The 22,878-nt window shown below is 41.9% G+C and overlaps 1 long non-coding RNA gene across 1 annotated transcript in view; it reads right to left on the reverse strand.

The window, feature by feature from the left end:
- LOC143842648 (uncharacterized) overlaps positions 1 to 20,081 on the reverse strand; it is a 68,904-nt gene extending 48,823 nt beyond the window's left edge. Inside the window, exons 1-2 of the long non-coding RNA XR_013233248.1 lie at positions 20,041 to 20,081; positions 3,724 to 3,838 (exon numbers count right to left, since the gene is read on the reverse strand). This is a non-coding gene — a long non-coding RNA (uncharacterized LOC143842648). The remainder of the gene's footprint in view (positions 1 to 3,723; positions 3,839 to 20,040) is intronic.
- Positions 20,082 to 22,878: the final 2,797 nt, after the last annotated feature.

The following is a 22,878-nucleotide window of genomic DNA, read 5'->3' on the forward strand; positions in this document are numbered from 1 at the left end:
GAAGAAGAAAAACATGAATGTGAATAGTTACTCCTGCAATCTATCCATTACCAAATCTGCTAATGGTCCATCAAACCCCTCAGAGAATGTTCAACAGTCTTTGCCACAAGATGGTGAATCCCAAAAAGTTGATTCACCAACCTAAAAAGAGCTATCCCCCAGTGGACAGCCAGCAAGCCAGCAGCAAAAGAAATGTATGGCGGTGAAGAAGTGCTGCCTCCACCTCCAATGTCCCACCCACCTCCCTCTTCCTTCTTACAGGGAAGGGAAGTCCTTTTTAAAAACAGAGAACATCCTGGAGCAACTAATAGGTGGACAAGCATACAGTTGTGACACAAAGCATACCTCTCTAAAGTCCCCCCCCCAAAAAAAATCAGGAATGAGAATAATGTTTAAAAGTATTTAAAGACTCATGATTCCATAAGGTGTAGTGTTCAAAAAGCACTATGCATCTATGCATTGGCATTTAAATGGAGAAGTATTAATTTGAAAAAAAATAGCAGGCATTGTTGGACCTTTAAAAGATGGAGAAAAGGGATTGGCTGCCTGGCTTGATTGGCAGGCGGAAGAGAGTCACCTGGCATTGCTCCCTTTCGCCATTTCCAGCAGTAGTTGTGAAGGGTGAAAAGTGCAAAAAGGTGGCAGACTAGAGTGAGAGAGCAAAAAGGTGAGGAGTGGCCAGGAGGCATGATAATACCTACACCATTCAGCTGGTGTAATGTTATTTTTACCGATATGCAGAAATGCTCTCAGAGAAGATATGGGATTAATGCCCATCAAGTCACACATCTATTCCTGATAGCAATTTTCATATATTATTTTTAAACTGTTTACAGTGAAGAAGAACAGACATTTAAAATATAGGTGAAAAATAGTTTAAGGATAAACCTGTTTAAGGTCAATGTCCCAGTATGAAATAAAATTGTGAGTATTTGGAGTGGACTCTCACAGTTTTTTAAAATAAGAATTTGGACCAGGTGTGAAAACATACTAAAGACTTGCCAAGGGAGTTTTATGTTTCTTAGGACATGGAACAAATTAAGTCCTCACTGTTTTCATCCTATTTGCATCATATTGAAATATCATATGCATGTATTCCCATAACATCTCCAACATTGCCTATGGCTTTTTTACCATTTCTGTTGCATATGATGCCCTCCTAATTTCTTGAGAGATGCTATCATAAAATGTATTTATAGAGTTCATTCAGTCAAACATATATCTCATTACTCTTTCTAGTAAAATAACTCCTAAAACAACATTTACAGTATTGGAGTCGATGAACCATTAACACAAGGAGATTGTATGGATATCTCAAGCTTGGTTAATAGGTAGAGCAGGATTTGAGGAGGCCTCCTAGGAAACATTGCAGAAGGGCACTGGAAACAGAAAATAGACCTACTGCCGTTAACTGTGACGGAGGTGTAAAACATGTGCTGTCTCTTGTTTGCAAATGCGGAATATGAAACCCTATGTTTGAACACTTCCTGATGGGAGACCACTCCTGAGTTATCCCGCCATCTCATTGCAGCTTTTTGCCTCTCAATGAGGTGGCAGAAAAGCACGAAGCATGGACAACCTGCAGTTCTCCCCCAGCTTCTCAGGTTGTCAGTTAACGAAAACCTTCACAGCAGTTGTTTTGGGGACTCAAACTCCCCCCCCCCTCCAAAGTCCCAAAATTAATTTAAAAAAAACACTTCTAAATTCTATCTAAACATCCAGAAGAAGCTCCTGACGGTTAGAGCGGTTTCTCAGTGGAACAGGCTTCCTCGGGAGGGGGTGGGTTCTCCATCTTTGGACATTTTTAAACAGAAGCTAGATAGTCATCTGATGGAGAGGCTGATTCTTTGAAGGCAAAGGGGTGGCAGGTTACAGTAGATGAGCGATAGGGATGTGAGTGTCCTGCATAGTGCAGGGGGTTGGACCATGAGGTCCCTTCCAACTCTATTATTCTATGATTCTGTGCTATGGGGAAACATAACAATATAACATTTTTAAAAAATTCACATCCACATTGCTTCAGGATTCTTTGTATAATGGTCACTGTTTATGTTTGGTTAGAGAGCCAGTTTGGTGTAGTGGTTAGGAGTACGGACTTCTAATCTGGTGAGCCGGGTTCGATTCTGCAATCCCCCACATGCAGCCAGCTGGGTGACCTTGGGCTTGCCACGGCACTGATAAAGCTGTTCTGACTGAGCAGTAATATCAGGACTCCCTCAGCCTCACCCACCTCACAGGGTTTCTGTTGTGGGGAGAGGAAAGGAAAAGTGACTGTATGCTACTTTGAGACTCCTTTGGGTAGAGAAAAGCAGCATATAAAAACCAACTCTTCTTCTAGATTTGTAATAGGCTGGCCATGGTAACTGGACCCCAATTATTGTGTGTTAACAATAAAGATTTAAAACAAACAGCACCAACACCAACCTAGTAGGGAGAGGGACCCTGTAGCACACACCACTCCTCTTCCCCCATTCATAACCCACTGCCAGAAAAAACAAACCGGAATGTGTTTTAGCTGCCTGATCCCAATATTACTGTGCACACTGAAGAGAACATTTTAACTGACGATACATCGTTTTGCAGTCCCATAGCTACATGGACCGCGCCATTTTAAAAAATTCTGATCTGGAAACGGGGAGGTGAAGGCAGGGATGATGCCACTGAGACAGTAGTGGGTTTCTCCCTTCAGACGGGCTTGCCCCTGTTTGCACCCCGATTAGTAGCACAACAAGAGGGAAATTGGGATTTTGCAATTTCCCTCATCAGAGAGCAAACTGGATGAAAACTCGCACCACCCACTAGAGAGCTTCATGTTGCAGCAGTAAAATCCAAGAGCAACATGAGGCTGTTCAAGGACAAACTCCTCATGCAGAATCAGTCTGTGTTCTGCCTTCCCTACACCCCTTTTGGCTGCAGAGCAAAAATGCATTAGAAGTAAAATATGGGTACTTTCTATAGAATGGCACTGACTTCAGGGCCCTCTCCTTGGTGGGAGAATGGCATGCTGCTCCCCACCATTGTGCAGTGGGGGGCCCATTCCCCCTGCTCCCTGCTCCACTGCTGTTGCCTTCAGGCAGCGTGCCGGGCTTTCCAGCCCCAGTGTTTTGTGCATGCACGTGCTACGCCGAAGCAGCCATATACACCAGGGGATTCCCTCCCCCATGAGTATGTGGGAATGGCTACTGCCATGCATAGTGGGTCGTGGAGTCTCAAGGTCAGCATTTTCTGCTCAAACAGAAAGCAGTTGTCCAGAGTTTTTGATAGAGGTCCTTCACATCACCTGATCCTTTTAACCAGAGACATTCTGGATTGAATCTGGGATCTGCTCCACCCTAGTTCTAAACCTATTGACTTCAGTTTGGTAGCTCTGTTTAGAATTGAACTGTAAATATGCTAGATCTGTTCTCAAATCTAGAGAATTGATATTTCTGTTCTTACATACATGTGAAATCAGAATTCTATCTCCACTTGCCATTGTGGTGGGCTTATCATTCTGATGGAGAAGAGGGGCCCAGAGGAATGCTTTTGGTTTTGAAATTTCATCTATGTTGAGTTATATGGTGATTAGAAGTGGAACATGCCAATTGGAAATTATCTCCCAGCAGATTAAATAATCCTTCAGGAAGCAACTGAGGGCCATTATGCACAATGACCAATGTTGCTAAATGTTTGCAGTATGCAGAAACGCTATATTTAATAGTGGAATTTCGTCATTCTGCATACCTTCAATTCTAGTGGAATATTGCAGTAGCAGTCTATTCATTCCCCACAGGTTTCCGGTCTCGCTGGAATCGCAACAAAGGAAGCGATATTTTTCCGTGCTTCTTCTTGCCCCTGGCTGTCAATCAAACAGAACAGTCAGTGAAATGTTGTGTTTGTGCTCCTGAAAAGCCCCTTTCCCTTTAAAAATTGCTTTTTAAAAACCCCAAAACTCCAGTAGCAACGAGTATTTGTTCATTCGGTGTCTCAAGACCTTTTTTGCTGGCGTAGAAACTGGCTCTTAATCGTTTACATGCTCTTCAAGTTTAAAAAAAAATCCCCCCCCCCATGAGTGCAATTTCTGGCCGAAATTATGGGCAGTGTTGAACAGGGGGCTGTATTGTGCTCGGGAACTTTAAAAACACACCCCTCTTTTTAAAATGGAATATCTGTGAGTAAAAACTAGTCTTGCATTTAAGTAAATAATGTATGGAATCTTGGTGATTTTTTAAAATCTCAATTATAATGGGTTATAGGAATCAAAACAAGCCAATTGGGGTAGGTCCACCCTGAGTTCACAAAGATAGGATGGAATCCAAATCCCAGAATAAATAAATACATTTACAATTGGCCTGTCTATTGCTTATATATTTTCCAAAGGAAAAACAGAAGCTCTAGGGAATTGCATGTAGTCGGAAAAATGTTAGAGGGGAAAGTTTACTCTCTTTGTCTGCGGGATCATATATGGATGGGGGGGGCATATCTGCTGTTTGCCAGTTAACAAATGCTTGGAGATCCACTCACAGATTTCCAAGCATCTATATATCTAATAGCCACATTGGCAGAGCACACAGGGAGAGAGCAGAGAGATTTTTCTCCAAATTGAAGGGGGGAGGGGCACGTTTGCAAAAAAATCCGGAAAAGTTAAAAAAAATAAATTGGGCAGATTTAATCCCCACCAAACATCCCCCCCCCCAATATTGCACATCTTATACAGCTGAGGAAGCAAAGCCGCAGGTAGGTGGGAGAGTAGTAGTGACCACCATTTAAGATGCAGACATGCAGCTGTGTGGGCTGCTGAGGGAGCTAAGAGACTGGACAAGTGAGAGAGCAGCCAACAGATATACTAAGGTAATGAAGTTAGGATCATAGAATCATAGAGAGCTGGAAGGGGACATACAGGCCTTCTAGTTCATCCCCCTGCTCAATGCAGGGTCAGTCTAAAACTTGCTTAATATCTCCCTCCAGCTCCCCCCTGGTCACCTCCCTCTAATCCAAGTCTCTCTCCAGCCTCTGCTTAAAGACTGCCAGTGAAGGGGAGCTCACCAACTCCTAAGGCAGCCTATTCCACTGCTGAACTACTCTGACTGTGAAAAAAAAATCCTGATATCTAGCAGGTACCATTCTACAGGTAGTTTGAAGCCATTACTGTGTGTTCTATCCTTTGCTGCCAACAGAAACTACTCCTTGCTCTCCTCTAAGTGGCAACCTTTTAAATTCTTAAAGACAGCAATCATGTCCCATGTCAACCTCCTTTTCTCCAGGCTGGACATTCCCAAATCCATCAAATTTTCTTCATAAGACCTGGATCATTCTCATAGCTCTCCTCTGCACGCTCTCAATTTTGTCCACATCCTTTTTGAAGTGAGGCCTCCAGAACTCTACACAGTCCTCCCATTGTGGTCTGATCAATGCAGTATATAGCTGGACTATGATATCTTGTGATTGTTATGTGATGGCTCTGTTGATACAGCCCAAGACTACATTCCATTTCTTTACCACCACATCACACTGTCTGCTTGTATTTAGCTTACAGTCCACAAGACCTCATTCACACACACTGCTACCCAGAAGTGTTTCTCCAATCCAGTATGCATGCTTCTAATTTAGTGACCCAGATGTAGAACTCTGAACTCATCCATACTGAAATTGCATCTTGTACCTCATTTCCCCACTTTTCCAGCATTTTCAGATCTCATTGAACTCTCTCTCTCTCTTCTGGGGTGTTCACTATTTTGTGTCATCTGCAAACTTAATGAATCCCTCCACCCCCTCATCTAGATCATTGATAAAAATGCTGAAAACCATTGGACCCAGTACCGAACCCTGTGGCACCACAGTGCTCACCTTCCTCGAATCCAGTGAAATACTATTCAACAACTATTATTTGTGTGTGATTCTCTAATACCTATCCCTCTAACCATTCAAAAATCCAGTCTACGGTCCTCCATCTTACCAATCAGAATATCATGTGGAACCTTGTCAAAAGACTTACTGAAATCCAGGTAGACAATATCCATTGAGTTTCTACAATCTAGTAAGCTCATCACTTGGTCAAGGAAGAAAACCAGGGCAGAGTCTGCCCTTACTTTGTTTATTCTATTGTCAATCCTGTTGAATTCAGATTGCTTTGAACTCGAGTCTTCCTCTCCCCCCTCCCTCCCCATTGAAACAGGAAAGTCTTCTGCATGTGGTTAGGGAAGCTCAGAAGGGGGGGGAGGCAAATGGAGATTCTTTCTTTGTTTCCTTGAAGGGGGGTAAAGGATCCAAGAAGTCAGAGGAGGGAGGAAAAAATCCTTTCTTTTCTTGAAAGGGGGGGGATCAAAGAAGGCAGAAAAAAAATCCAAGACCAACAGAAATTGAGAGAACTTAGGGGCTTCTCCTTTAAGGCAAGTTTGTCACATGACCACCTGTAGCCAATCACGGGTCCTCTACCATGGAGGAGAGCCCAGATTCAAAACAAACAGGATTAAAAGCAGTCTACGATATCGCACAATAAAGATGGGGTCACTCCGGATCAATCCTTCTTGCTGCAGAAGGAAATTTCAAATTGCCCCAAATCCAAACGGAAATCGCATTCTGTGTAGAGGGCAGGGACTGAATCGACCTGGGGTTGGAATAAAAGCTCCGTGCAGTTTACACCCAGGTTGGCCTGGCAAGACTGTTAAAGACGAATCTGCACTGACTTCCCTGTATCAACAAATTGTTCTTCAGATTTTTTCAGATTGCCCTCTTTTAAATTTGCTCCATTGTCTTCCCTGCAACCGAGGTCCAACTTACTGGCCTGTAGTTTCTTAAGTCATCTCTCCCCTTTTTTGAAGGCTGAGATAACATTTGCTCTTCTCCAGTTCTCTTCCTCCCCCTCCCCCCTCCACAAGCTGAATTCTATTGAATTAACGATATCTAGAAAGCATCACCTCTTTGTATTAGAAAACTTGAGAATGTGTGACAAATTTGGCATCTGCATTTATTTCCTAATATTTTAACTGAGGGCCTTTTCGCACAGGGATCTTTGTTGCAAATTGTTTGCGGAATGAAAAATCGCCATTTAAAATAGTGGAATTCGTCGTTATGCATACCTGCCTTTGTAGTGGAATCAGTTGCGTTTTTTAGCGTTTCCCACAGGCTTCCGGTCTCGGCAGAAATCGCTAGAAAGGAAGCGCTATTGCCAAGCTCGTCCCGCCCCTGGCCGTCAAGCAGCCAATGGGCAGCCGTTAGCATGCTCCCAAACAGCCCCTTTCCCTTTAAGAAAGGTTTTTTTAAAAAAAAAAACGACCCATAGCAACGAATCTAGGTAGATTCGTTGCTACGGAGAGACCCATCCAGCTGCCTAATGTGAGCTGTCGTTTGATTGTATGATTGTTTGCACGCTGCCTCGAGTGATAAAAAAAAATCCCCCCCCCCTCTCACGGTCCCGATTTTCGGCTGAATTTATTTGTAAAAAATAAAGGGACTTTATTTCAGCAAACGGGCTTTTCAGTGGTTTGTGCTTAGTGACTAAAGGTGAAGGACTGAAGCCAGGGAAGCCTCTAAACAGAAAGAGGCTCGCTGGTGCGTTTATCCCCGCTCGCTCGGAGAAAAAAAAATGGCGATTGCTTCGCCGGAAGTTTGGAGGAGAGAGCCAGGGGGAGGGACTTTGAAGAACCAGCAACAATGGTAACGCACAGGTCTTTAGCGCTACTGTTGCAGATTGGTTGCAGGAGTATATCGCTATCCGGAGGGTGAATCCACTTTTCTGGATTCCCCTGAAAGCGCCACAACGAAGCGCTTTTTGCGGGTCGGTTTCAGGATTGTTGCAGATTGTCTACGACGTCGTGGGTTATGGCAAATTAGTAGCGTTTCCAAATAGCAACCATTGTGCTATTTTGAAGCCGTGCGAAATGGCCCTGAGATTCAGCCTGAGTGAAAGAAAGAGCAAAGCCTAATTCAAATTGACAGTTTTCTGAGGAAAGTACTCTCATGTTAGGCTTGGTCTGTTCATTGCAAGGCAAGCTAGAATAAAAGAAGGATGTCCACTTCCCTGTGAGCAGAAATGAACCTTTGAAGGGAGTAGGAAAAGGAAGGGGGTGAAAGAGAAGGAGCCTTTTCCTGCCAGACTTCCCCCTACCCATGGAAGCATTGTGACCCCATTGCATGCCTGAGCCTCATCTCCTCCTTTGGATGAGCTGCAAATGCCTTTGGGCAGAGTCCTGAGACAGCAGTGGAGGAAGGAAAGGGAATGGGAATACAAGATGGGAAAATTGTATAAAAATTTGGGACAGGCAGTGTGTTAAAGAAACATTCAGAGATAAGGCCAGGTCCAAATTGTGGACTGAGCATAGCATGCTCTGGAGCAAGGGGGGGAAACCCATCCTGGGTTGACTCCTGACCAATAGCATCCCCCCCCCTCCTTTGGATTCATCACCAGTTGCTTGGCTCTCATGTGACACTTTACTGCCTCCAAGATCCTCTGCTCAAAGCATCCACTATTCCATGTCTCTGAAACAGAGAAATGGAGCTGGGTGTAGCTTAGTAATGGACTCCTCATTTCAAAGCTCCAAGGTGGTCTCACCAGGAGTGTACTAACAAGAGGAATGCCCATTGGAAATAATAGGAATTGCCTGAATGCCTGTTGATTTGAATGGTCTACATTGGAAGTACAAAAGAGGCTTTAAAAAAGTGGCAGGCATGGAGAAAAACAAGGCAGTGTTGCTGAGTGGGAGTTCAGCTGGTGGAAGGGGGGCAGAAAAGGCACAGACAGTAAGAGAGGGGGAGTGAAGAGTGAGAGGGAAAGTAAGAGGTTGAAAGACAAGATGGGAGAGAGAAGAAGAATCCAAGGTGGGGGGTGGGGGGATGAGGTTGGCATGGCTGCTCCTGCAAGTTTTTTGCAAGTCTCCGCTTGTCTCTTCTAATTTGGCCTTATGTTGACAGAAAACCATACATACTGCCGATATCAGTAGACACACTTCAAGACACCACAAAATCTATACTTCTAAATAGAAACGTGCATTATGAAGCCAATCCCCATAGTTCTTCAATGTAATCTGGGAAGCACATGGAAAGAATTATACCAATGCTATGATTAAGCAAATGAATGATCTCCAGGGCAAAGATGAAATATACATACAACAGTCACTAAAGAATTTAGTTTATGGAAAGAAAATACAGCTTGGACATAGTGCTGCTTTGAGATTCACACCCCATTATGATGACTGTTCTATCAAGACAAAACAGAAAACTGAAAGTTGTTATCTACACAACAGCAAACTGTGGCAGGGATAAATAAAGGCACTTTTCAAGGTTCATTAAGCACTAATCAATGCCTAGATTAAGACTAAGGAACCACAAGTCTTAGACTGTTTGAAAGGGTGTGTTTCATGCTGTTAAGAAATTCAAGACCCAGACAAGGCAGCCCTACATTCTATTTAATTTAACAGATAGGCATCTATTATGCATTTCTTAGAAGACTGTGAGCATACTGTATGCCTTTCTCAAAACTTTAGTGCACACAGTAAAAAGAGTAAGAAAGAAAACAATCTGACTGAAAGGAACACAATTTTGGAAAAGGACCAGCTTCCTCTAGCCTCCTTCAATCCACCCCACCCTCACACTAATTAAAGAGACATTACTATATAACTGTGTTGGAAAGCCAAACGGATGCAATTTGGAGCCATTCAAGACTTCATAGATACACAGTTTGTGTCATGTACATTTAATTGATCTCATCCACAAACACTGATTTTTAACAATGAAGAGTAACGTCTATAATTCCATTTATTTCACATTTAAGTCCCAGCGAGATATGCATTAGACTTCCAGTCTATTCTTTAAAGAAATGAGAAACATAGATCCAGGTGGGTATTTATGCACCTTCTTCCACAATTCTGTTCAATAAAGCGAAGCTGTAATAATGAAATTAAGATTCTTGTTACTACCAGTGCTATCAACGCTCCCAGTTTTCCTTGAGTAGCATCAGTTTATGCTTGCTAGGTGGCTGCAGTCTTTTGGGCCTCTGTGACACTCACCAGACTCATTGTTAGCCATAGTCCCAAATCTGAGTGTAGGCAGCATAGGGATTCTGTTGTTGTACTGCGTACCCTGCTGCCCAGCAGTCTTCCTATCTAATCTGGCAAAGGCAATCTCAGACTGAGGTTTGTTTCTTTTATTTATTTATTATTTAATTTATAGGCCACCCTTCTTTGCAACCAAGCTCAAGGTAGTTTACAACAGTGATCCCCAACCTTTTATCACGAGGGACTGGTCAACGTTTGACAATTTTACTGAAGCCCGGGGGGGGGGGAGTCTTTTGCATAGGGATGTTGCTGCCACTTGAGCCCCTGCTCTACTTGCTTTTCCACTGGTGCCCCTGACTTCCCGCTGCCCACTGGGGGGGGCATTGCCAGCAGCAGCTGCGCAGTGCCATGCCAAGGGGAGCCCCAGCCATGACGGCTGCCGGAGAGCACCAAAGGTGAGCCAGCAGCAGAGTGGCAGGGCAGCCCCTGAGGCAGCAGGTGGGGAGGAGGATGAGGAGGAGCCGCGGCCTGGTACTGACAAATCCACGGACTGGTACCAGTCCCTGGACCGGGAGTTGGGGACCACTGGTTTACAACATAGATTACAATACAGACTAGCTGAATTGCTCTGGGTTGCTCCGTGATGACAAACTTGAACCCAACATGGAAAAACCAGGACATTTGATTACCAAATGTACATTAATTCAATCTATCATATTTCCAATAGCCACTTATGGCTGTGAAAGTTGGATGATGAAAAAAATGGACAAGGGGAGAATCGTTTGAACTCTTATGTTAGAGAAGGCATCTGGGGGTTCTATAGACAGCAAAAGTCACAAACAAGGAAATACTACAGTGCATAAAGGCTGATCTATCCCTGGTAAGCAAAATCATGAAACTCCAGCTCACTTACTTTGGCCATATCATGTGATCCAACTCAATAGAGAAAGCAATTATGCTAGGACCAGTCAGTGGTAAAAGGAAACAAGGCCAACAAAGAACATGGTGGTTAGATACGATCAAAATGGACACCGGCCAGAACATTACACAACTAAAAGGTGTGGTGCAAGATCAGAAAGCGTGGTGACAGTTGAACCATAGGATTTCCAAGACTTGGACTTGACTGAATGGATAACATCATCAGATACATTTTAAAACATCCTAAAAAATAAAATTAACTACCCAAACCCCTCTGTATCCCACCCACCCCAGCCATCTTCATTCTGACCTGCAGGGATGGCTATAAGCCAGGAACACACATCCAGCCAAAGAAACAAAGGAGGCAGCCTAACTGGAGAGAAGAGGCTGGAGGCCCAAATGATGTTAAACTGCCCTGGCCTCCATAATTAGTTTGGCATAAGAGTGATACAGGCCCTGTGGAACTGTGATGGCTCCATCAGGGCCATGATCTCAGATGGTAAGTTATTCCACCGAGCTTAGACCAGACAGATAATGATTGAATTTCCATACTGCCCTTCCCAGACTGATGGGTTTGGAGCAATTAACAATAATCTATAAATATAAAAACATAATAAAAAGCAATACATTCCTTGGCCACCACAGTTTAGTTGGTGAGTTCAATGATTGTGATGGTGAAATGTCCCTGTACAAGGGGAGTCTCATATGAAGAGGGAGGGCCATAGTATATCTAGGCTTGCCTGACATCAACCACAGGCTGGATGGAAGAGGGCCATTTTATATGCCCTGCAGAACTTTGAGAGTTCTTTGGGGCCAGGGTTTTCCAACAGACTGACAGTTTAAGAGTGAAGTATTCTCCAGGGGACATATTAGGAAAGATGGCCTCTCAGATACACAGAACCCAGACCACAGAAAGCCTTAAAGGTCAGTACCAAAACCTTGAACCTGATCCAGAACTCAACCAGCAGCCAATGTTACTGGTGGATATTAGGTCATATACGTGCCTTGTCAAGACCCAAGTGACTGCATTTTGCACCAGCTGCAATTTCTTGGTCAGGGCCAAAGGTAGACCCATATAGAGTTACAGTTGGTGAGTAAGTACACAAAGTCTTCAGGTTTCATGCTGAGTGCCCTAACAGGAACTTCTTAGGACTTTATTGCTGCCACGACAACCATGGGAGTTATCCAGAACATTTTATTGCATAGAGAAGATCTTAGACTTGATTTGCAGGTGGGGCAGTCATGTCTCATAGAAGGAACACTGGAGCAGCTCATCAGCCTGAAAGTGAAAATGTTCTCTCCCTCCTTCAAATTTCAAAATGTTCAGAACTAACTAATATGGAAATCAAGCATGTTTAGTGCACTGAGAATTCAAAAGGTGCTGCATGCTACTGAAGATAAGCACCCTGAGGGTGATGAAGAAAAAGAAAAACTTCTTCTTCTTCTTGCAAACTCGATAATGGCAAGGGAGGCAAACTGCTGCTATCCAAAAACTGATCACTTTGTCTCATAACAGAGATGAGCCAGGCCAGGTCTAGACTAATGAGGAGGTTGGAGAAAGCCTTTGTAATCACCCGCTTTATGTTTTCTTGAATCTTGGTCACTGGAGTCACTCATCCATGACTATAATGTTCCATTTATTCATAATACAAGGTGTAAATAAAGGCAACACATAACTTTCCTGTTACCTAGGTGTGGTCTGAGATTAACTCTATACAATTTGGAATAACAAAGAGCTTGCAATATGGCTCCCATGCTCATTAAAGTACAGTCTAAATATAATTTTGACTGGTTCCCCCAACATGTATAATGTATAGTTCAGCTTTACATATAAGCTCATAAATGCACTGCAGCACATGATGCTGGCAACAGAGAAAACCCTGAAAAGGGTGTGTGTGTTGCCTTAAGATAGTATTGTGCTTCAAGATAAGCCAAGAAGAAAACAAAGAGCACTTTATAACTGGCTGGCATAACTTCTTTCTGAGATTTCCAGCATTTGAACAGGAAAATAACACTGGATATTTATGACAAATGCCTTTTTTCCTGATTTATGAATATCGTTCTGTGCTTTAGCCAGTTTTGGTCAGAGAATGGAGTTGTAACTAATTCAGTGCTAATGACAGCAGGCAGAGAAAACCAGACTGAAAACTAAGCAAATGGATAAAATTCAAATATATTGCTATTGGTAAGGATATGCAGAAAACAACACAACTAGATGAGAATGATGAGAATAATCTGGGGCCTGGGGACCAAGTCCTATGAGGAAAAATTGAGGGACTTGGAAATGTTAAGCCTGGAAAAGAGGAAGTTGAGAGGGAGCACAATTGCTCTGATTAAGTATTTGTTACTTGGACAAGGGCAGGGAGCAGTTCCTGTTGGCAGCAGAGGATAAGACCCTCAGTAATAGTTTTAAACTACATGTAGAATGGTATCAGCTAGATACCAGGGGAAGAAATTCACAGCAGTGGAATTGGTTCCCCATCATGGGGGGGGGGGGCTTTAAATAATAGCTGGACAGATTCTTATCCTGGATACTTTAGGCTGATCCTGCATTGGATGGGGATTGGACTAGAAGGCCTTTATGGCCCCTTCCAATTCAGTGCTTCTATAGATGAGAAAATGGGAAGATGGCTGTGGCAAAGTCACCTTAATTATATTAAGAGGAGGTGAAGGAGGAGGGGGACATGGCACTAAAAAAGGAGCACTGAATCTGATCCCTTTCACCCCAATTTCCTCATGCAGTCTCCCAGCCCTAGTCTAAACTAATTGCAGGTGCCTCTGTTAACGGCTATACTGAGTGCAACTTTGTTCAGTTTTTTAAATGGCCACTGAAGTTTATTTACTTATTTACTGCCTATATCTATTGTCCATCTTCCAGGCAGCATACAGAGGGTAAATTGATATGATCAATGAATTGTATAGCATCTATACATCCAACATTTAATAGGGATGCAGAAAAATAAGTAAATTTCATTTTCTTAGGCACCTAGATACAGGCATTAAACATGATAGCATCAACCCCCCCCCCCCCCCATTTAGATTTTGCCTTAAGATTTGGATTTATAGTCAAAGTCTAAACTTCACAGAGATCTCTTGTGAATCAAAGAGGAATAACTTATTTAGTCTTGTCATTAGTTGTCAAGATACCTAGCTGGGCATTCAAATATTCACCTTGCATATTATCAAACACCATCAGGCAGACCTACCAAGCACTAACAGTAAAATAAAAGAGGAGAACATTTTAAAAGATTGTCCTCAAATCAAATAGGAGGAAGTCTTCTCCAGCAATGGTCAGAAGTAGTCAAGATGATCCAGAGGTAATCCTTCCCAAAAAGGGACTTCCCAAAAGCAAAGCGGCAGAGACAAGCATTCTCAGAAGAGCAGCAGTAAGCCAAAGTCTCCTCTCCACCAAAATTAAAGCAAGATAGGATCAGACAGCCCCTCTCTTTAATGCCCTCACCTATTCACAGAAGGATTTCAAAAAAGAACCATCTCCTGTGAAGAACAGTTTTCCCCCAAACCTGCTTCCCTGTTGGCTAAAACCAAACCCCCCCCCCATGCTTCCCTTCCCCCTGTTAACGTGCCTGAACCCTGTAAAAAGCTTTGCAAACTTCTAAATCTCATTGTGATTTGGACTTCTCTGATTCAGCTTGTTTAAAGGGGATGTTTAATTAGGCTTGGATAAGCCTGAAAAGTACTCACATTAGCATTGATTTGAGTACTTGGCGGTTTATCCAAGTCAAATTGCCCATCTCTGTTCATGAACTGATACAAAGCAATCTGGTTCACAAATCTGATTGTGGTTCAATTCATGGCCACCAACCACAAACCGAATCACAAAAATGCAGTTCATGTCCATCTCTATTTAGCATTGGTGTTAACCAGAAGAAATGCATTTTGATCATATAAACAGTAAAGACCCAAGTATTGTAACTTTGATGTGAATCCTGGGATATAAGCCATTTTTTTATAATTTCAAATTTTGTTTATTGTGCAAGAGATTTGGGAGAGAAGGCCCATGGATTCATAGCCTTCAAGCCAACACATTTATTGTAAGGAAAGAAGTTGCATTTCAAAAGTGCCAAGGAGGCACACTGGAAAACAGTTAGATTTCCATCAGTTATGGGATAAAAGTCTACAGGACTATTTTGAGAGATGAAATGAGAGCCCATTTCGAAAAGAAAAGCTTGATTAGAGAGAAAAGGATTTCTTAAAAGGAAGTGTCATGCTTCACTAGGCTACTGGAATTTATGGAAGACTTCCAGCGACTACGGGAAGGGACAAGGATATTGTACACTACTACAATATTTGGCTGCACAGTTTCCATATTTATGCTTCAGAAATATGTAGAAAAAATAGTCAGATGGCACAGGAACAAATCATAGACCACCTCAAACAAACCAAGTTCAAGTTGTTGGCATCAGCCTTAGACCTGAGGTTGGGATTGTGCAAAAGTAATTCTGAGTCACAGGGCTAATTACATACCTAGTCAAATGGGGCTGCCAATGGTGGTAGAAGTTGAAAAAGTGTTTGTGGGAATATAGTGTTGGAAGAATAAGGTATGGTTAGTATTGCAACAAACACACCATGTTCTGCAGCCTGAAAATCCAGTTTCTGCCTTCAGACTAAATTATTATTAAAAAGTAGGCATTTGCTTCATTGTATGTATTTTTTTCTTATTACAACATCTTTTGAGATGGGAAGGGGGATTGGTATGGGAAGATAGAACACTTTACAGGACATAACATGGAAAGGTGGTGAATATATAGGTTGAAGGGTCTAGTATAGTGAAGAAGTCACCCACATAAAGGCTACTAGCTGTCAACCACAAAAGGAAATTGGTCATTTATACTTACTATAATTCTACTCTGAAATATTTACTTTGAAGCTAAGCCAACATAAAAAGCATAATCTACAATTAGCAGGGCAATGGGCCTCATTTTCTCTCTGCCAAGAACAAACAATCTTGCACGCAATCCAGCCTGGTGTCATGGTTAGGAGCACCGACTTCTAATCTGGAGAGCCAGGTTTGATTCCCTGCTCTTCCACATGCAGCCATCTGGGTGACTTTGGGCTCTCCACAGCACTGATAAAGCTGTTCTGACCGAGCAGTAATATCAGGGCTCTCTCAGCCTCACCTACTTCACATGGTGTCTGTTGTAGGGAAAGTAAAGGGAAGGCAATTGTAAGGCGCTTTGAGACACCTGGCAGAGAAAAGCAGCATATAAGAACCAACTCTTCAAAATGCCAATTCAAATTCAGCTTTAGTCAGGTTGGAGACTGGTGATACTAAATTGCTGCCAACAAGAAGACAACACTATTTGCACCCCCACCATGTGGGAACAAGACAACCATGTAGTAGTAGTAGTAGTAGTAGTAGTAGTAGTAGTCGTGTGTCATCAAGACACAGCCAACTCCTGGTGATCCCAGGACCATGGTGTGTTCATGGCAAGAGATCTGTAGCTGCCTTCCTATGCATACCAACCTTTATTTTCCTTCATGTTTTCCCATTCTGTGGCCAGCCCTGCTTCGCTTCCATATTCTGACAAGACTGGGCTAGTCATGACTATTCAGGCTGCTATATACACTAATAACCAGCATCATCCCTTATGCATCAAAATCCATTTTTCATCACCGTATTCTGTTAGGTGAAGGTGTATTAGGGCAACTGTGATCTCTGTGATCCAGTCTCTGTAATGGGACTAAGCAAAAGAAGCTGCAGCTGGTTCCACAGGGCATGCTGTCTTGTAAAAAGTATTAACTGGGGTGAGCACAGTGGAAAATCATACATAGATGAGCAGCTAAACACATTCAGGTAACTCGAAGCAAGAGAGTGACCCTTTTCCCCTCCACAGTACGTGTGAGCTGAGCTCCTTCAGCTTAAATATTGACATAATACAGTATACATTCTGGCAGGTGCTGTTTTGTTAGCAATTAAGTATTAGATAACAGAACACATGTACACAGCTGGATACTGAAACCCAGAGTTTCTGAACAGTGTCCCAGTTTCAGGAGTAGGCATGGAGTCAAAATGATCTCCCTCTTGCCAGGGCTAACAAATTTAGATTAAACATACAGATACAGAATTCCTTGCATGATTTATCATCTATGCAATGCTAATATTTGCACCCACACAATCTGAGCCTATTTTTTGGATACTGAATGAAGTAACATGTCAGCTATTTCATCTGGGCTGAATAACAGAAAGGGAATTTTTGCCTTTAGAATGACCTGTAAACAATGTAACAATGGGAAATGTTTGTGTTCTGTATCTATAGGTATTAGGGAGGCCAAAGGAACAAAGTTCTGTATCATCTTTAAAACTAGGATTGGGAGGGTTAATACAGGCAATCTAGTCCAGCCTCCTCCTCACTGCAGGATCCGCCTAAAGCGTCCATGATAAATATCTATTCAGCCTCTGCTTAAAGACTGCCAAGTGAGGGGGAGCTCACCACCCCCTTAGGCAGCCTATTCTACTGCTGAACTACTCTGACTGTGGAAAACTTTTTTCCTGATATCCAGCTGGCCCCATTCCACACGTATTTTAAACCCATTACTGAGGGTCCTATCCTCTGCTGCCAACAGGAACTGTTCTCTGCCTTCCTCCAAGTGGACAACCTTTTAGATACTTACAGAGCAATTATGTCCCTCTCAACTGCCTCTTCCCCAGGCTGAACATTCTGCCTGATATAGTATATCAGTCCCTCAAATACTTAAACTGCAACCTCACAACCACCATCATTAACTACTTCTTAAATAAATGTCTTTAGGATTAGGTTGATAGGAACTAATCCTAGAATGCAGATTCCAATTCCTTTTCACAATAGACTCTTATGCTAGACATGAAGCAAAGCATCAGTTGTCTCAGAGGTAGGGTTAACTACAATGCTTTGGTCACTCTGGGCTAAAAGAAGTGAAGCAATGTTCATGGATTTTGGTTTGTTCATACAGACTGAAATCTGTGATCTTTTGACAGATCTGCTTTGGCCTACCCAAGTGGAGGGGAGGGTCTTTCTCAAACCTCAAATCAAAGATTTTTTTACCAGGCACCACACATGCTTTAGAATACATAAACATGGGGAACTAGAAAAACCTAGCAGTGGGACTGACATGAAATTTAATCTCTCTGTTTTAACACCAAGGTCTTTCAAGACTGCCCACTACATTCATTCAAGCTAAGATGAAAGATGCATGAGGTTCTAAAACCAGAGGACTGGTTCCTACTACCAAACTACAATATTATTAACTTGACAATTGTGTAGTATAAGAAACAGAAGCACACACAAAAAAAAACCCACAAAAAATAAATATAAATGTAACATGTTAATTCTTTGCCAAGCTGTAGAAAATGACCAGAACATTGCATAACCCATGTACAAGAAAAATTGTTCAATTATTTCAGTAGCTACTTTTTCATAGCATTGGCTCACAAGATACCTCCAGAACAGCTTACTTTGTAACTTTTATGAACTTCATTCTTGATAAAGTGTTGAAAGGGGAGAGCATTCCACAGTGAAGCACCAGCACAGAAAAGGGCTTTTCTTTTAATACCACCCACCTTACTTTAAAAGAGGAGGGCACATAGAGCAGGGCCTTTGATACAGATCTCAGTTTGTGATCCAGAATGCTTAGAGCTTTAAAAGTAAGAACTTGCACCTTGAATTGTGTCTGGAAACTAATGGAATTTTTTTTTTGTAAGATACTGTATCCTACAGAAATAATACAGACTTACTGCTGTGTTATAACTGATGAAAGACCAAAAGTCTTGAAAGGCACTCCCTAGTAAAATACATGACTCCAACATGGATGCCACCAAAGCATGGGCAACCCTGCCCAGGTCTCATTTTTAAAGGGAAGCAGAAAGGTGCTGCTTAGCACAAGCATCTAAGATTCCATTGGTAATTGAAGTTAAATAGCAACTCAAACAATGGTTCTGTTACTATAGAATACAGCCCCATTCATTATAGCATAATTTTTTAGGTTACTGATTGCCTACCTTATAAATCTTAATCAAATTGACTTCCAATTTCTTGGTCCTCAGCCTCTCACAGCTTCCAGACCTCAGCTCAGACTATGCAGTGACTTAATGAGGCACTCTGCTAATGAGGGCCAATCAATTCAAATTCCATGCAAACAACTCACTCCCTAACTGATTGGCCCTCCCTGGAAGGATACTGCCAATAGGGAGAGGGCACTCTGCCAATGAGGATCAATAAGTTCAAATTGCACTCTGCTGATATGGGCTAATCAGTTCAAATTGCAAACAGAAATTTCACTCCCTACCGGATTGGCCTTCCCTTGGTAAGGCAGCTGACATGCTGTCTGAAGCTCTAACCATGAGGCTGGGAGTTTGATCCCAGCAGCTGGCTCAAGATTGACTCAGCCTTCCATCCTTCCGAGGTCGATAAAATGAGTACCCAGCTTGCTGGGGGGTAAAATGGTAATGACTGGGGAAGGGAATGGCAAACCACCCTGTATTGAGTCTGCCAAGAAAACACTAAAGGGCGTCACTCCAAGGGTCAGAAATGACTTGGTGCTTGCACAGGGGATCTTTCTTTACCTTACTCTTTACCTACTTCACCAGACTGAAGGGGGGGCAGAACCCAGGAAGGTCACAGTGCAGGTGTATGTGCTAGCACCCTTTGTATTCCTGGGTGCAACAGACTTTGCCTCTAGTTTAACAAATAACAATAAAAACACTTACTGGAGTGCTTTCATACATGCTAAATAATGCAGTTTCAATCTACTTCAGCAATGGTTTGGCATTTTACACAATAAAATCCTGTTGAGAAATGTACTGAAAGTAGATTGAATGTGTGTTATTTAGTGTGTGTGTGTGAAAGCACTCTCTTATTCACTACAGAAACCAGGAATGGGCACAGGAAAGCTGTCTCATCTAAGAATGCACATAGTTGTAAATTGGGTAATTAGAAAGTTTAATGCTGGTGAAATAACCCTGCATATGACTTTCAGAGAGAAATTTCATCCTGCGGAGATCTCCTCTGGGATAAAACAGCACATACTTATAGGCAATTGCCTCAGACATGAAAGCAGTTATGGAATTTGAGAAAGATGTTTTAACTTGTTTTAATTGGTTTTTAACTAATGTGCTATTCTTTTATAGTTATTTTAACCATTACGTGTTAATTACCGTGCCGTCAATTGCCAAGAACTGGCTTGCGAGGAGGGGTGGTCATACAAATCCAAAAGGTGGGTGGATGGATGGATAATTTCTGGAGTCAATTTGAGTCAGACCAAAAGTCCACTGAAGTTCCTTTTAATCGCCAATCTGACTTTGATGAAAGATCGTCAAGCAGAACTTGGACACTCCAACTATGACATCTGTTACAATATAAAAGATCATGCTTCAGTTTATTGTAACAAACTATTAATATGTTAAGTTTTCAATAGATTGAGGGCAGATTTCTAAATTATTTTTAATCCAATGAGATGTGTCTACATACATGGAGGTGGGGTAGTTTGTGGCCCAGGATGTGTGGTAGGGCGCACTGCTTCTGACCCCTATGCACTTACGTCATCTGTCTGTACACATGCTTACAACTGCCCAGATTCATTGAGGATGGGCATGTGGGCCAAACTGGAAAGATGCAGCAGAAAGTGAGCAGTTTCCCAACATCAAATTTAAAAAGTCAGCCCTGATATGAAGCATCAGGCAGGGTTTGTAACTTTCATTGTAGGAGAAGAACTTAACTCTATTTTATTCAAAATCACCTGCCCAGCTGCCTTTCATCTTAGAAGGGGAAATATAATTATATTTTTTCTGATAATGAGTGGGAAACAGCTTTGGGTATCATCTTTATCAAATAAACGGACAATGAGTAATGGATTAAGTCCATATTTCTTCACTTCTCCATTGTCCTGATCAGAACTGAAGGCTTCTATAGCTGAATAACAGCTTTCAAAATACCCATTTGGAAGACGGTTGGCAGATATTCCACATTGTGATGGATATAGCTATAAAAATCACCTCAGCAGCACTGGAACCAATGGAACCTGAACTCCAAAGAGCCAAAAGGAGCCAACAGTTGAGCTGCAGCCAATTGAGAAATGACAGCAAAGAAAGGAGATGACTGGAAGGCATAGCCTGAGAGGAGGAGACAGTGTAGTGAATAAAGATTTTTCATTAAGTCCTTTACACTGCTCAATAATACAGCATAAAATTGTTGAATTATTGTTATTGAATTACAGCAGGGTTTGATGTCCATATTTGTAGTGGTGTAACCTATTAAAGGTATTCAAGACGGCCAGGAAGGAATTTCTTGGCATGGAGAGTTTATAAATTTTAATCCTCCATCCTCATGTTAAATGTTATAATTCCCTAAATCAGTTTTGAACCAAATAAACACTGTTCTTGTTCTCTTTTTGAAATCTGTCTTGTCTCTCTCTCTCAAGTTTACCTCGCATATTACCTGGAGTAACAGATTTGGACAGTTATACTCAGGTAGATTCTATTGCAGAACCAATTCAGAGTGCAGTGTGGATGTGGGAAGGTGACTAATCTTGACTGATGCCCTGATAAGATGAAGTTTTAAAAGGACTTTCATGTGATATGTGTGTGTGTATAAAATGCCATCAAGTCACAGATGATTTATGGTTACCTCATAGGGCTTTCAGGACAAGTGATTAAACAGATAGGGTTTGACATTGCCTCCCTCTACAGTCTTCTTTGTGGTCCCTCCAAGTACCTACTTAGCTTCTGAGACAGGGCTCAACTACAGCTGAGGAATCACACAACTTTTATCCAATGTGATTCCAATTTAAGGTTTATTTTAATAACTCCTTTAATTTCACTGATATTTAGGTCAGACTCATGTGCCAAATACCTATTACATGCCCAGCAATGATAAAAAGTATATAGAAATATTTTAACAAAAAGAGAATACATCATCCAGGCTGCCTGTTGTAGTCATAGTAAAATGTATTGGAAAGTTCCAAAAGATTTTTTGTGGGATATTAACTGCCATTGCAACTGGACAGCATTTATTTCCATAGGACCACTGTTTCTGAACAAAGTGATTCCTTTTAAAATCTTCTAAATGCATATTTGTATGAAAGAAATCACTGATGGATACCATTTATGCAATGCAGCTGTGAGGTCAGAAGAGCCATGTATTCTTCTTTTATATGACAGTTCCAGTTGTATTTTACTCTTCTCAAAGATCTGCACAAATGGTACGAGTTTACAAAGTGACTTTGGCAGGATTGCTGAGTTCTCTAGACTTGATTACTTAAAACTTAACTTCACACAATAAAACATAGAAAAAACATAGTATTGGCCATTATAAACCAACTTGTAAAAGTGTGTAACATGATGGTTTTGGTGTGGTATATTACTCAGTGTACTACCCAAACACTGTGGGGTTTTTTTGTATAAATACCATTAATTTGGGTTCAATCCCAATGGAATGTGTTTCCACACATATGCTGTAAGAGCTGATCCTGTTTGTATGCTACTTGTACAATCACTTGTAGAGAATACTGCTAGCAATCTAATCTAATATATTTACGTATCTGTTTGTATCTTGCCTTTCTTCCAAGGAGTTTAAGAAGTGTACATGAACCTTCACCCCCACAGCTTGTCTCCATGCAATGGTATGAGACAGATTAGGCTGAGAAACAGGTCTAAAATCACCCATTGACTTTCATGGCTGAGTGGTGATTTGAAACCTGATCTTCTCATTCCAGATCTGACACTCTTAAAAGTATCATATGTGCATGCTGTTGGGAAAGCCTCACTAAAATAATTTCATCTTATTTCTATGTAAACACACCTGAGATTGGGCTGTTAGATTAATATTCTGCTACAAAATATCAAGGTAACAATAGATACCTACCTATCTGAGGGATCGCTTATCTCCTTATACCCCACTTCTAGGCTCTTTGCTCTGTGGGTATAAACTTGCTGGTCATCCCAGGACCCTGGGAAATTCACCTGGCCTCGGCCAGCGCCAGGGCTTTCTTGGCTCTG

The sequence above is a fragment of the Paroedura picta genome, chromosome 8 (genome assembly GCF_049243985.1).
Source record: "Paroedura picta isolate Pp20150507F chromosome 8, Ppicta_v3.0, whole genome shotgun sequence".
Taxonomy (NCBI): Eukaryota; Metazoa; Chordata; class Lepidosauria; order Squamata; family Gekkonidae; genus Paroedura; species Paroedura picta.